The 15,041-nt window shown below is 39.5% G+C and overlaps 1 protein-coding gene across 1 annotated transcript in view; it reads left to right on the forward strand.

The window, feature by feature from the left end:
• Col25a1 (collagen type XXV alpha 1 chain) overlaps positions 1-15,041 on the forward strand; it is a 400,930-nt gene that overhangs the window by 224,597 nt on the left and 161,292 nt on the right. The window lies entirely within an intron of this gene.

Raw genomic sequence — 15,041 nt, forward strand, 5'->3', positions numbered from 1 at the left:
TGGGAACTTTGGGGATAACTTACATGCTTGGGATTTTAAAATAGGTTTCCTAGAATTCTGAGCTTGCGTTTGCAAGAAATCTCCAAGTGATTTCACACTTCTCCTTTTTTTTTTTCATCTGTTTAAACTTGTATCTTGAGATTTGCCAGTCCAGCAAAATATAGATGGCAACATGATCATGGAAGCAATACCCCCGCTGTGGGCTGCATCCAGTCCTCCCTCCTTAGGCAATGCTTGCTTTGAAGTCTGTTGGAGACTTGCCTGAATAAAGAGCCTGAGACGCAGCCCTTGGAGAGTTGCATTCTCTTTTCTTTCCTTGAGTAGCTCATAGCTGCGGCATTCCAGTCTGCTTTGCACTCACAGGAACAGATTATCTTGTCAGCTTGGAGCTAGATGTGTTTTTGAGGAATATCCTGGATATCGGTTGCCTGACCCCAGTGTTTATTCTATGCACAGTGCCTTTACAGTAGCGATGATGCCTGGCCTTGAGCTATCTTCTCATCCCACATAGCCAGTTTGTTTGCAGGGTTCACAGAAGCCACATGGCAGCTTATCTAACCAGCCAGCATGGTCCAGGGAGAGGGCTTAGCCGAGACTCAGTGACTTGATTCAGAGGAAGCATTGGCTTCCAAATATCTTTTGCAGTCTTCCTGCCACATTCAAGGATGGGACATAAATCATGTTCGCCATGACTTTGCTTCTGTAACTGGCTTCTGGCTCTTGCTTAATGCTAGGCAAATGGCATGCCCTGACTCCAGGAGCCTTTACTCTCTGATTTCATATCTTAAGACAGAGGTCTTGAACAGTAAAAACAAACCACTCCTATCCCAAGGAAACTCCCAAGGTGATAGCCACAGTAGCATGTCTATAGCTTCCTTTTTTGTGGAATATGCATTTTCCATGTAGAGAGATAGTTAAATCTTATTTCTGCCCTAGGGAGACCTTTGAGATGCTAGTATTTTCTCTTCATTTCCTTGAAAATTCAACTAGACATATAACCTTTGGTTTCTTGAATTATTTATTAGTGCAAATTAGCTAAAGAGTTTGTTTTTCCTCTTTTTGTTACATATAAATAAAAGAGAACTAATTATATGAAGTAGTACTATGCCTAGCATATGGCAGGCAATTTTATAGGCATTTTGCACCTTTAGTTTTATTTTGTTCTTATTTCAACACCCCTAGGATAATGCCATGTCCAGGAAACTGAGGCTACTTACCTAAGAACTCACAGCTGAAAGATTTGTAGAGTATAAAATGAGATGTGTCTGTTGTAAAATCCTTTCAGTTTCCCACTTTATTGCTATTAAGGACTAGCAATACGTTATAAGTGTGTTATCACCTGTTTGGCAGGCCACGGGTCCCTGCATAGACTTTGATATAAACAGTTACCTGGAAGGAAAGTGTGATCGGATAATGTCAAGCAAGCATTGATACTTTACTCTCTGGACTACATTTGACACAAGTTTTGGTATTGCAAACTTATCCAGAGAAATAAGATATATTTGTATTCATGCTAAGAGCTAATTCAAGTGGCTCACATTTGATGTATTGAGAAATCATTCTGAAAAGAGAAGAAAACGAGTTGATCATATTGTCTTCACTAATGAAAAGGATTTTTATCATAGTCGGATTCCCATGTCATAGAGGCTCTAGGGGTAAAATACTTCATATTAAAATCTTGTAGCCTCTAAGTGCCAAATCCCCATCTTGTTTTTTTTTTTTTTCCTGATACTGGGGCTTAAACTCAAGGCCTGGGAACTATCCCTTAGCTTACTCATTTAAGGCTAGCTATTGATCATTTGAGCCCCAATCAGACTTCCAGATGATTTGTGACAAATTTGAGATAAACATCTCTTGAATTTCTCTACCTGGACTGGTTTTGAACCGTGATCCTCAGATCTCAGCCTCCTGGGTAGTTCGGATTATATGAGTGAGCCACCAGTGCCCAGCTAGGATTTCTAAGAAGTTATATCTACTTTTTGTCAAATTTTACTTTAGAATACATACCTTCATATTTCTTATATTTCTTATATCTGAATAAATATTAGTGAATAGGAGCATTATTATTATAGACTTATTAACAATATCCAATAGTATATAATTATTAATGATTTTAGCGTCTAGTGATACCATTTTCAGTTCTTTACTAATTAAAGACATACAGGGCAAAAATGTGTTCAAAGCAGATAGAGCAGGTTTATTTGAATGCAAAGGAAACAGCAACACAGACTCTTAGTACGAGTCTTAGTCACTCTTAGTGTAACTGTAGTCTCTCATTGTGTTAGATCTAGGGCACTTTGCCTCCTCTTGCCAGGGTGTGTTCCTGGTCTGTTGGTTCAAGGGGTGGACACTGCCTTGTTAGTTTGAGCAGAAACCCAGGGCATTTTGGGAAGAAGTGCCAAGATGGGCTGCATGTCCTCTGTCCCCTGTTCTGTCTACCACTTAACCCTTTCTGCCTAGCTAGGGGTATCCAACCCTTCTTTTTTTTAAGAGTAATTTTAATTTTATGTGTGTACATTTTTCTTCTATTTCTTTTCCATGAACTGAAAACTTACTATTTTGTGTCTTTTTGTTGTTGTTGTTCTGTCAATCATGGGGCTTGAACTTGGGGGCTGGGCTATCCCTGAGCTTCCCTACTGAAGGCTAGAATCTACCACTTTGAGCCACAGCTCCACTAATGATTTTCTGGTAGTTAATTGGCAATAAGAGTCTCATAGATTTTCCCGCTCATGCTGGCTTTGAACCTTAAGCTTCATATCTCTGCTTCCTGAGTAGCTAGGATTACAGGTGTGAGCCACCAGCACCCGGCTGCTTTGTGTCTTCAAAAATACATCCAATTATACTGACATACACGGAACTAGATTTCTAAAAAATCAGTACATATAGTATCATATTAACTGCAATAGCCTTGGCCTTCATACTTTAATGGACAAGCCCAGAAGTAGTTGGAGAAGTTCAGTAGTCTTTGTGTCTCCTGAGCAAGCCTTGGCCCAGAACCTGTAGTACATAAATCCTTCAAACATCTTTCTGGCTGACCTTCTGTGGTGCCGTGGCCTCCTTTGAGTAGGAAGATTATGATCCATAACCCAGGTCTTGATGTGCATTTTCTTGTCATTCATCTTCACGTTATTGTGAATCAGACTTCAGTAGTGCAAGAGGCAACTTGGGCTTTCACTGGAATGAATAAATAATACATAGATTTGATGATGGCAGATTTCATTGTCACTGTGAGTTACCAGTTTTCATCCTTTTCTAAGGCAGTGCTCCCAGATACCATGAAAAGACAACACAAAATACACTTAATGATAAAATTTAATTTAGGAACTTCATATTACATCTTTATTTGCTATACTTGAGGAAACTTAAGGTAATTTCACACTAGAATTATGTGGGGATGGACACTTATGTTTTCTCCTGTCCATTTTTGCACATGGAGATAATTTATAAGTTAGAACTTGAAATGCAATTTGAATTAGATGTCACACCTCCTCTCTTTGAGAAGTTGCTTGATCTTTTCCATTTTAACAAAAGGTTATTACTACCATCAGGGTCTGCTATAAACAACTGTAGTGGAACAATTTTATGATTATCTATATCTATCTGTCTATATCTATCTATCTATCTATCTATCTATCTATCTATCTATCTATCTATCTATCTCTGTGTGTGTGTCCAGTTGTTGGGCCTGGGCATTCTCCCTGAGCACTTTTGCTCAAGGCTAGCCATCTACCACTTTGAGCCACAATGTCACTTCTGGTTTTCTGGTGGTTCATCAGAGATAAGAGTCTCATGAACTTTGCTGCCTAGACTGACTTTGAACTGTGATCCTCAGATCTCAGCCATCTGAGTTGCCAGGATTACAGGGGTGAGTCACCAGTGTCTGGCTGTATAATAGTTTTTATGTGAATATCAGATCCTTTTTTTTCTATTATCTTTCTTGTGAAGGTAACATGTATTAGATACTGCTCTAAGGAACTCCAAACAAGCTTTGAGCATCTAGCATGGATACAACTGTATATCTAGATTAATTGTGTTTCCTGAATATAAAATTGGTATCTTCTATTTTGGATGTCTTACAAATATATTCCTATGGAAATGAGCTAATGATCTGCATCAGAATTTATGAAATAACTTCAGGATTTTCCAAATGAGCACATTTTTTTCCCTTCTAGCTTTTGTTGTTTTTCCATGTGGGTAGAGAATGAAGTCTTTCTCTCCTTTAGTCCCTGAAGTAAGCACCATTCTTACATTCGCAGGTCACAGAGTCAAGCAAGTCCAATAATTGTAGCCAGCAAAGAGTCAAGAGACCTTTTTTAATGGGCTGTTTTATTTGTATCAGTCTATCAAGCTTTATAACTGTGCTTGACTGACAGAGATATGATGTTATTGTTGGTAGCTCGAACCCTCCAAGGTGTGAAATGCGACGCTGCTGTGCCTCCTGTTCTGTTCCATCGTCCTTCAACAGGCGTCAACGTGGTTTGAACCCTAGAATCTTGTTGACAGATGAATGAAGCAAACTCAGCCAAGTTAAGCTTACAGTGCTATTCCTGCCAATGTGGTGGATAAATTAGGAAAAGAAATCTCCTTAGATATTTTAGATGTAAAACTCTGACATCTTTTTACTTCATATTGAAACAAACCTGATTTTTTAAAATCCAAAAGCTGTCTCTTCTGAGCATTCTTATAACTAAAATTAGTACCAGCTACCTAGCTTGAGCTACTTGAGGTACCAGTTTCCATACTACTTTTGTGACCAAGAGATTTATTATCCTCATTTTATAAAAGAGGAAGCAGGATTGGGCCAGTCAAGTAATTTTCCCAATGATAAACATCAAGCAGAAGGAATAAATGGAACTTGAACCCTGGCGGGGGGGGGGGGGGAGGGAGGGGTGTGTGTGTGTGTATATATATACATATATATGGGGCTTTTACTCAGGGCCTCGATGTACTCTCAGCCTTTTTCTCAAGGCTTGCACTCTTACCTTTGAGCCACAAGTCCACTTTAAACTTTTTTTTGATGAGTGGGAGATAAGAATCTTAAGAATTTCCTGTCTGGGCTGGCTTTGAACTACAATCCTCAGATCTCAGCCTCCTGAGTAGCTAGGATTACAGAGCCATTGGCTCTTGGTCTGTTTTCAGAGCTCTATTTCCCCTGTTATTTTACATGTTTTTCAGGCAAATAAGATTGGAATGTTACTACCTTCTTAAGTATGTTCCTTGTTTTACCTGATCCTATATTGTATGTGGTTCATATTAAGCTCTTTTTAGTTATTGGTAGATCTTATATGTGTTCCTTTATGTTTCTGGTCACTTAAACTAAACTTATACATATAATCTAATCAACTTTTTAAAAATCAAATTATATATCATGTAATGGAATCAGATCCTGTGAAGGCCTGAGCATTGCCTCTTGAGGCAAGAAAACTAGCTACCATGTTTTCATGAGGCTTCTTGGAAAATGCTCTAACAATGACTCTTTTCATATAATTCTTTCTCTTTGGACTGTGAGTGTGCAGTAGTTTGCATTTGTCCTATAATAATAGGGTACCCTTGGTGATGGAGGGGAGCATAACATTTGTTCTCTAGGAGGTGGCATCCCTACAAAATGCCTGGACATCTCATATATTCCCCCACAAACCTAGAGGATTCATGCATGTCTAAAAGCTGGTGGGAGATGGCAAGAGTTCTAAGAACATGACAGTAGGTTGTCACAAATAGGTAGTTTGTTTTGGGACCCTGCACATAAGTTTGTCTCCTAGAACAGAAAAAGAGAATAGCCATGAGTTGGTGCCTGAGAACATGAGAGTTCTCTGTATTCAGGGCCTCTGGCTGCCATGTTTGTAGCGGGTAGTATTTGCCAGCAATTTTAGTGCTTTCTCTGCTATTGTGAGTATAGAGTATCGGGGACACGCAGAACTTTGGAATTCTAGCAATGGTAATGATAATGGCCAAATTTATCTACAAATGGAGATAAGAGCATTAAAATTTTTAAAGCAAAAAATATACAAGAGTATTAATATTTTTCATTGCAATGTTGCTTTTTTTCCCCCTGAGGACTATTTGTGGATACCATCTGTTCTAGAATAACTATTGTGACAGATGAACAATGAGATACTGCTGGTTTATTTACCACAGTAGGAATGTAATTTTTGTACATGGTGCAGGGCAATGCTTCCTATAGGACCCCAAGTGGATGGAGACTCTGCCATCTTGGAACGTGCATCTTCCATGTCCTGAGCATGGGCAGAAAGCCATCAGGTAGATAAGGAAAGCACAGAGGGGCAGGTGAGAGAATTCTTCTGGAGTAATGCCAGAAATACAGAAAGTTTATGGTTGTATTCTGATTCCAGACTTGACAAGAGTCACATCAGAGACACATAAATAACTGCAAGGCAGATAGAGAAGCATAACTAGGTTCAGAAAAGGTAGACAAATAAGTGTAAAATAAGAGGAAGCTGAAAGAATATTTCTTTTAAAGACTAAAAGGCAATCATGTACATTTTTCAGGGCAGAGTTTGGAACCCAGGACCTTACACATGCTACCCCTTACTGCATGCCTGGCTGCATTCAGAATGACTGAAAAGATCATTTAAAAGGAACATCATTTAAAACAAAAATTTACTATGGGTTGATGGTTGAATACCTACGTATCAATTAGATAACCTGTCTACTAGCAAATGGAGTATCATGTCACCTTTTCCTGTTTTACTTTTTTGTCACCAAATACTTAATCACGTTGTTGAGTTCATACTACTATTTGCCTATGGAGACCTGTAAATTGGTCTTTTTAAACTTATTTTATTTAATCATCACACCACATTGTTTTGCATCAAACACCTTTCCAAAGTCTGCCTGTCATTCACATTCATCCGGTACTGCTTTCTTCTCCCCTCTCTGTACATCATTTCCCCTCTTTTCCTCATTCCTTTTCTTGAGGCAGCTGTCCTATTCCACATGCATAGCCTTGTAGCTTACTCTGTGAACTGCAAATATACATGTGGGGTGTGGCAGGAAGAACTCAATACATTGGATTGGAGGTTAGACACCAACAGCTCTTCCATACACATCATTTGGTACCACCATCCTATCAAGTAGGCTCAGATGTGGGTACTGCTCTATTTCATGCCAGAAAGAAAGGAGCAATAGGTTTACCACAAATGATTCCAGGGTGTCGTGTGGGTAGCACCCGGATCAGGAATGCTGAAATTTGATTTTTTTGCGATGCAACAACTAAACTCAGGGTCAATCCTTTTCTAAGAATGGCTACAAGACGATCTCTCGTACTTGACAGCAGAGACATTGTCCAAAAAGGAATGTTCTCTTTACCTGACTTAGGTAACTGTAACCCTTCTGAATATCACCTTTTAGTAGCAAAAAGTATTTAATTGAAGTATATACATATATAAGATATACCATTGGTGGTTAAAATAGTAAAATTGGAGGTTAATAAATCTGCACATTTTTATCTCTACAAAAATGAAAAAAAAAAAAAAGTGGTCAGTGACACCTCTATTGCCTGAGCCTCCATCAAGAGGGAGGAAAAGAACAATGAGGAATAGGCCGGGGCTGACTGAACTCCTTTCAGGGAGGTAGGCTGGGCTGCAGACCCAGCTGGCAAGGGCAGAGGCTGGCTCTTCGTATCCACCATGTTCTTCCTTTTTTCTGGCCCTGGCCGCCTCCAGCCTTCCCGTGCATGGCTCTGTGAAGAGTGGAGACAGGAAAACAAAGGCATGCTCATCAAAGTGGCTGAATCACCACTCTGAATACACAAATGAAATCCATATTTGTGTAGCAAACCCACAGAATGAGAAGGGAGAAGGTTTGGCAAGCATCGTGGAAACCCAATCTGGCAACTACAAATTTAAAAGCAATTATTTTAAATTTCATATCACAAACTTCCTTTCAGAGGCTTCCGTTCGCAACGTCTGTGTTAGGTTCTTCTTCTGGGAATAGAAATAGAAGCATGCCAGAGCTTGGTGCTGCCCAAAAGCCCATTGATTTCATAGGACACATGAAAACATATTTTAGTCCTGTACTGCAGACATGGTCTTTTGTTCTGATAGATCATTTCATTCAACAGTAGTAACATATATTTGGTCTCTTGATTTGCAGTTTGAGGAACCATTTCAGGTTGCTCTCTGGAAGAGAGCATTATTAACAACCAACTGGCATACAGTTTCAGACTTTTTCCACAGGTGAGAGGGAAAGTTGAAAGAGGGAATTAGAGAGTTCTCTGCAGGCACCCCCAGATAATTTATCACCCTTCTGTGGTAATGGCTGAATGTATATATCTTTCATCACGTGTACCCTTCCATTTAGACGTCTAATCAATAGTAAAGAATAAGAACTGGTTTTTCAAAACCCTTCTTTAAAGTGGAACTAATCAGCTGGCAAGTTCCTTTTAAGCAGTCTGACCATTACCCACTATGCCCTATATATATTCTTGTGTAGGAAATGAGCTAACCTTCCACTTGCAGTTGTGTCGATTATGTATCCTGGCTCCTCCCCCGCAACCCCCTGCCATCCAACCCTCTACTTTGTATATTAAAGTTAAGCCTCTAATCATCACATCCCCATGTCTGCAAAGTTGATCTGGAGTTGCCATTACGTACAAACTTACTTTGTACATGACAGGCGTGGGTTGAAAAGAAACTATTTTAGAATTCTTGTATTGTTTACTAGTTTGAAAGTCGTGTGAAAGATGAGGATTTAGTTCTTTGCTTGACTGGATCCCCTGGGTTTTCTTTGTTGAGAATGTTATTTTCCCATAGGCATTGACTTCCCTGCTTGAAGGGGAGGGGAGAATAGGAAATACTCCTTTTTTAAACTTTAGTTTCATGCTGTTAATAGAGTTTAGAAGAGAGTTTGGAAGATCATAAACAAGCTGATGGCAATTTCAGATCACTGGAACATTCTGAACAAAATGAAAAATAGTTTGACCTTGTATCAAATATCATAATTCATAGGAAACTCACTACAGGGATTGTGTATTTCCTATAAATTATAAAGTTTCCTATGTGCAGATATTTAATCAAAAACACAAGGTAAATGAACTTGGATTGGAAAGCCTCCTCCTATTCATTATTATAAGGGAATACATTTTTATTTTCATCATTAAAAAGTAACCTTAAAAAGCAGACCATTTCTATCATTTATATTTATTTCTGGAATTTTTTTTTCCAAATTTTTATTATCAAACTGATGTACAGAGAGGTTACAGTTTCATACGTTAGGCATTGGATACATTACTTGTACTGTTTGTAACCTCGTCCCTCGTACCCCCTATTTCCAGAATTTGTAATACTTTATAGAAGCCATAATTACTTCTAACATTTTCTAGAAAGTTCAACAAGTCACTTATATACTAAAGCATCTAGAGCATTTTCTAGGATTCTGTTCTGTTAAAAAAAAAAATGAGGGGCTGGGGATATGGCCTAGTGGCAAGAGAGCTTGCCTCGTATACATGAGGCCCTGGGTTCAATTCCCCAGCACCACATGTACAGAAAACGGCCAGAAGTGGTGCTGTGGCTCAAGTGGCAGAGTGCTAGCCTTGAGCAAAAGGAAGCCAGGGACAGTGCTCAGGCCCTGAGTCCAAGCCCCAGGACTGGCCAAAAAATGAATAAATAAATAAATAAATAAATAAATAAATTTAAAAAAAAGAAATAGAGATTGCATTCATGTAAATTCTTACTAGAAAGTGACCTGCTTTTTTCTCTGCATAGGAACATATTCCCATTGCCCTAAAGTGGATTGGTTACAAGGTTCAATCTGCTGTAGAGACTGTCTGTGATTTATAACACATATAATGTCAGTAACTTAGGCTCACATTCCTTTGGGAAGAGTTTGGTAACAGTCAAGAAGATGGTTCATATTAGGCTCTTCCTTGTTGAGGGACTGGAAGCCAGTGTCATTTCAGGAGTGAAATCCTGCTTTAGTTGGAGGACAGAGCTATGAAAGGTGGCATGCTATTAACGTCAATGTGATAAATCTCTTACAACAATACCTCTCTGTTAAGTATTTGTTTCTCTCCTGGCTTCACTCTATGCTAGCCAGGCATGGGGATGCTTTAAGGTACCAATAATGGTCCTCAAATGTCATCTTGAATTTTACAAATCTCCAAATATACTACTTTTTACCTTTAACCAAAGTTTCCTAAATCTTTGACTGTATCCATCAAAATCCTCATACGGAGTTCAATAGTATGAATTTGTGTACTTACATAAAAAGCCTTTGTCTTAACACCCAAACTTAAATGGGTGGACAAAACATATATACGTGTGTGAACGATATTATATATATGTATGTATATAATATTTCAGTATGAATACATATACTGAAAGCCCCATAGTAGAATACTGTTTTAATTGATACTTGTTGTAGTACACTTCTAATTTATTTTCAACAAATTTTAAAAGATAGCATCTATAGAAATCGACCAAGATACTTTCTTTTCAGTGAAATTACCTGAGAAATCCCATTTCTCTGCTAAGTAGAATAAAGGATACACACACACACACACACACACACACACAGACACACACACACACACATATTCATATATATTACTTACTTGCTTGCTTGCTTATGCCAATCCTTAGGATTGAACTCTGGGCCTGGGCACTGACCCTGAGCTTCTTTTCTCAAGGCTGGAGCTCTACCACTTGAGCCACAGCACCACTTCCAGCCTATTCTAAGTAGTTTATTGGAGATGAGAGTCTCATGAACTTTCCTGCCCAGGCTGGCTTCAAACCAAAATTCTCAGGTTCTCAGCATCCCGAGTAGCTAGAATAAAGGATGTTTTCTAAAAGCATCTCTTCCTAACGTTTTATTTTCACACAGTGGGAAATCTCTGAGAACATACAACACTAAAATGAAATAACTTGAGTAGCTTGGAGCCTGAGTGGTTAAGTCCACTTTGTGTAGTGACGCAGACAGGCTCAATGACTGATGACACATGCAGTCCGTGGTGTGGGAATTCATTTCTAAAGGCATGTCTTCAAACATTCAGTGTGTCCTCTCTATGCCGCATGTGTTAGTTACAAAGATTCCATTCTTCCTGAACTTTAGCCAATTAAATTTTGCAAAAGTGATGTCATCGTAGCTTTTTGGGTTTCCCTTGTCATGGTGCAAGCACTACTTGATTTTCCCTTGAGTGACCTTCGGGATGGATTGGAATATGAATCCATTCCTGCATTGGGGGCTTCAGTTTCAGAGGAGAGATGAGAGCTTGTAAGAAAAGATGTTTTTGAAGAATCAGTTATCCCTAAAATATTATATTTTGGGTTTTTTTTTACATGTATCATTAAGGACTAAAAGCTACTTTGAAGGGAATTTATTACCCACTTCTCAAGTAATGTTACTCTTTAATTACTTCATTGTTCATTAATTACCTAAGTGAAGCCTCAAAATTATTGCTAGTTTTACTTAATTTAAATAGCAATGGAGTTGAAAGTTTGGCAGTTTATTGAATTTAGTTAAAATATTTGAATAAGTTGCTATTACTTCATAACTTTTTATTATTTTATAGTCAAACATCATTTCAATGAGGTTGTTTGTAAAAGTGTAAGGGTCAAAATGTACATAATGACATAAGATTGGATGATACATATGTATTGTGAAGGATATTGTTGTAGAAAAATTTTTTTTAACTAAAATGAGAGGAACACATGACTTACAACATACTTCTCATTACACTTTACCTTACTCTGTGTTCATTATGGGGGAGAGGGAGGATAGTGAGAAGAACTGAGAAATCTATATCTTGACCAGCAGATAAGCAGGTAAAAATGGCCATTATCTAGGGGGAAAAGGGGGCGGGGATAGCTCTGAATTTATTGTTTCCTTAAAAACTTTGCAAGTCTGCATCATAGTTTGGTTCATTGCTTGACCTCTGTCTGCAGCTGGGACTTTTCCCTATCTGTGCCTGCGCTTGCATCACGACTGTACAAACAAGAAGACCGGATTCCTCTGCTCTGCAGATGGGTCCCTGGGGTGCACACCCAAGAGCTGAAGAAGCCAGATCTGGGCTACACCTGCCCTCTGACATCAGTGTAGAAATTCTTCCCCTGCTTAATGGCAGAAACCAGGTCCCTTGGCAGCCTTGGTGCCTAGGAGTTATGCTCCACAGCTCTCGTGTCCTAGTTCATGCATGCTTCATGCGTCGCTGTGTTCTTTATGCACATGGGCCCATGCGCCGCGTGTGAACTGGACTGAAACTTTCTCAAGAGTAATGTCTGCGTTTATCAAAAAGCTCTGAAAGGAGTGCATTAGCAGACTTTATTTCCAAAGGCTTGTACAGCCTTTCCTTTAAGAAGGACCCAGTGGGCTAGCCTCATTTACTTTATTTTGCACACCAATTATGTGTCCAAGTGTCTCCGTTTGCTTAGCCTACTTCCTTTCTCTTAGGCATTGCAGAGAAAGCCAGCCAGTCATGCACCAGGCGGGACACGGGGCGTTCCTGCAGCTCTGCAGCTGCTAATTCTCCCTGCAGTAGACTAGGAGCCTGCTGTGGCTACAACTCACAGAACACTTGCTTTTATCCCTCAGCAGTTATTTAGAAACATTCACAAAGAACCTGCAGAGCCTCATCAATAGAGGTAATTTATCCAGCAGCTCAAAGACAAAATGCTAAGCTACATTCCCTGTCTCCAGGAGAAACGTTTCTATGGCAGAAGCAAAGACATGTATTCAGGATGCTCTCAGTGAGAACATTTACAGTATCTGACTCCAGGCAGCTGATGATATAATGTTTTCTGTTAAAATAGGAAGGGTTGGTTTTTCAGTTTAATCTATTTCTTCTTAACTGAGAGGACTAGCTAGTTTTTACAATTTGATCCTCTGTCCTGTGGGTCTCCAGTGCTTGGAACGGATGGGAATGAAAGGATCTAAAGAAAAGGTCTTGACTTCTCTGTGTTGTAGGCGACAGTAAATTGCCAGTTGCCATTTGAAAGAGCCCAGGATTGACTTTTTCTTGTTCCTCCAGTGCCTGATGTGTCATAGGTACTTAAAAATGTTGCTTGAACAAAAATTTATATAAGCATGGATGGATGGATTGTGTGTGTATGTGTGTGTGTTTATCAGTGTGTTAGTCCTGAGGCCTGCACTCAGGTCCTGGGCACTGTCCCTGAGCTTTTGTGCTCAAGACTAGTGCTCTACCACTTAACCATAGCTCTATTTCTGGCTTTTTGGTGTTTAATTGGAGATAAGAGTCTTACAAACTGTCCTACCTGAGCTGGCTTCAAACTACAACTCTCAGATCTCAGTCTTCTGGGTAGCTAGGCTTACAGGCGTGAGCCACCAGCACTTAGCATAAGGATATATACTTTTAAAAATGTGTATGGTGAGCCTTCTACTACCAACAACTGACATACAATTACAAATACTGCTCTATGATCAAACTGACTCAAGTATGGCATTATGCACAGGGGTGATTTCCATAATATTAACTCATTTGAACAGTGAATAGACAGTTTAACAAAATGAATACCAAGAAGCTAAAACATACCTTATCTGAGAGGGGGTGAGAGTTAAAGGGATGGGGCAACCAGAGGAATGATGGGCAAATCCATTCATGATACTCAGTGTACATACATGAAAATAAACTAGAAAAATTGAGGGGCCAGGTAAGATTGAGATAGATGAGAGCCATGTTCTTTCCATTCCCTGTCTCCTCACCACCCACCCTCTACTGAGTACTCCCCCCAAGAGGAACTTCCGCTGAAAGGAACACTTCCCCCTAAGAATCTTCATAGCCACCCTCCCACCAAGCCATTCCCTAGCCTTCTTTCTATCACCATCTGCCGTATTCATTATAAATGGTCTCAAAATGCCTGCCTCACCCGCAAGAAAAATAGCAGGGCCTGAGCTTTATTTACTCTGTTAATGCTGTTGAATCCTGGCCCAGTGTAGCTGCTTAACATATATCAGGTGAATGAGGAAATAAATGGAAGAGAACTCACCTTCCCACCTCCACCAACAGACTTCTGCCTCAAAGCTTAGAGCATGAAACATTTCTGTTTCCACTGTGTCTATCCAAATTTATCAGAATCTGTCTTCACTCTGCTTTTCTTAGAAAGCATGATGCCCTTCCCAGTCTTTACTCTGTCTCTACTTCTTTATGTGTTCCGTTCTATGGTGATTTTCCTCTGCAAGTCCTTTCTTTCCTCCCAATTTAAGTCTCCCAACAGTTTGTGAAGATTTAAAAAGTACCTTTATTATCTTTTAAGTCATTGTACAAAGGACTTTATGTCTTGATCAATGCAATTTGTCAACATTTTTAAGAACTTTGCCACAAAAACACATGTGCTCAACTCTGGGTTCCTTTTCAGCAACTACTCTATTTCTTTCTTGCTAGTAACTAAAACCATCCGCATGAGGCTGGACTAATGGTTGGTACACATGCACTCACTCCACTTTCTGGTTCTGTATGTTGCTGCCTGCTCCCAGCCCTCTTTTCCAAAACTCGGGACTTCAGCATATGCCAGGTAGCCCATACCCTGTGTTCTCTGGAGCTCAGACCTGTCTCCATTTCCTCACTTCATCACACGAGCAATTACAGTAAGAAATTGCAGCATCTGAGTCGCAAAATGCAATGGGAATCTTTGCAGTTCTGATTGAATTCACCTTCTCTCTTGAAAAATTCTTTTCTTGATTTCTGTGACTTCATATGTTTTTAAGTTCTGGCCTTCCCTCGTTTTCTGTCTGGGATCCATTTTCTCTCCTTTCCCTGAAACATTTACGTGTTTCTACTCAGGCTTCTTAGCCTGGGGTAAATGATTTTCTAGAGAATCTGTCTGTGGATCTCAGAGAGAGGTGGGGGAAGAAGAAAAGAAGGGTAGAAGAGGGGCAGAGAGAGAAGGGGAGGGAAGAAGGAGAGAAGGGTGGAGGAGGGACAGAGAAAGGTTTTATTTTCTTCACTTACATTCTTTTTTTAAAAATTGTTATTATTAAGGAACTGCACAAATGGGTTACAATTCTTAGTGTCATTCCTTCCTTTGCCTCCTTCCATTCCCCCCACTCATCTCTGCCCATAAGTCCCGTAG

The sequence above is a fragment of the Perognathus longimembris genome, chromosome 24 (assembly GCF_023159225.1).
Source record: "Perognathus longimembris pacificus isolate PPM17 chromosome 24, ASM2315922v1, whole genome shotgun sequence".
NCBI lineage: Eukaryota > Metazoa > Chordata > Mammalia > Rodentia > Heteromyidae > Perognathus > Perognathus longimembris.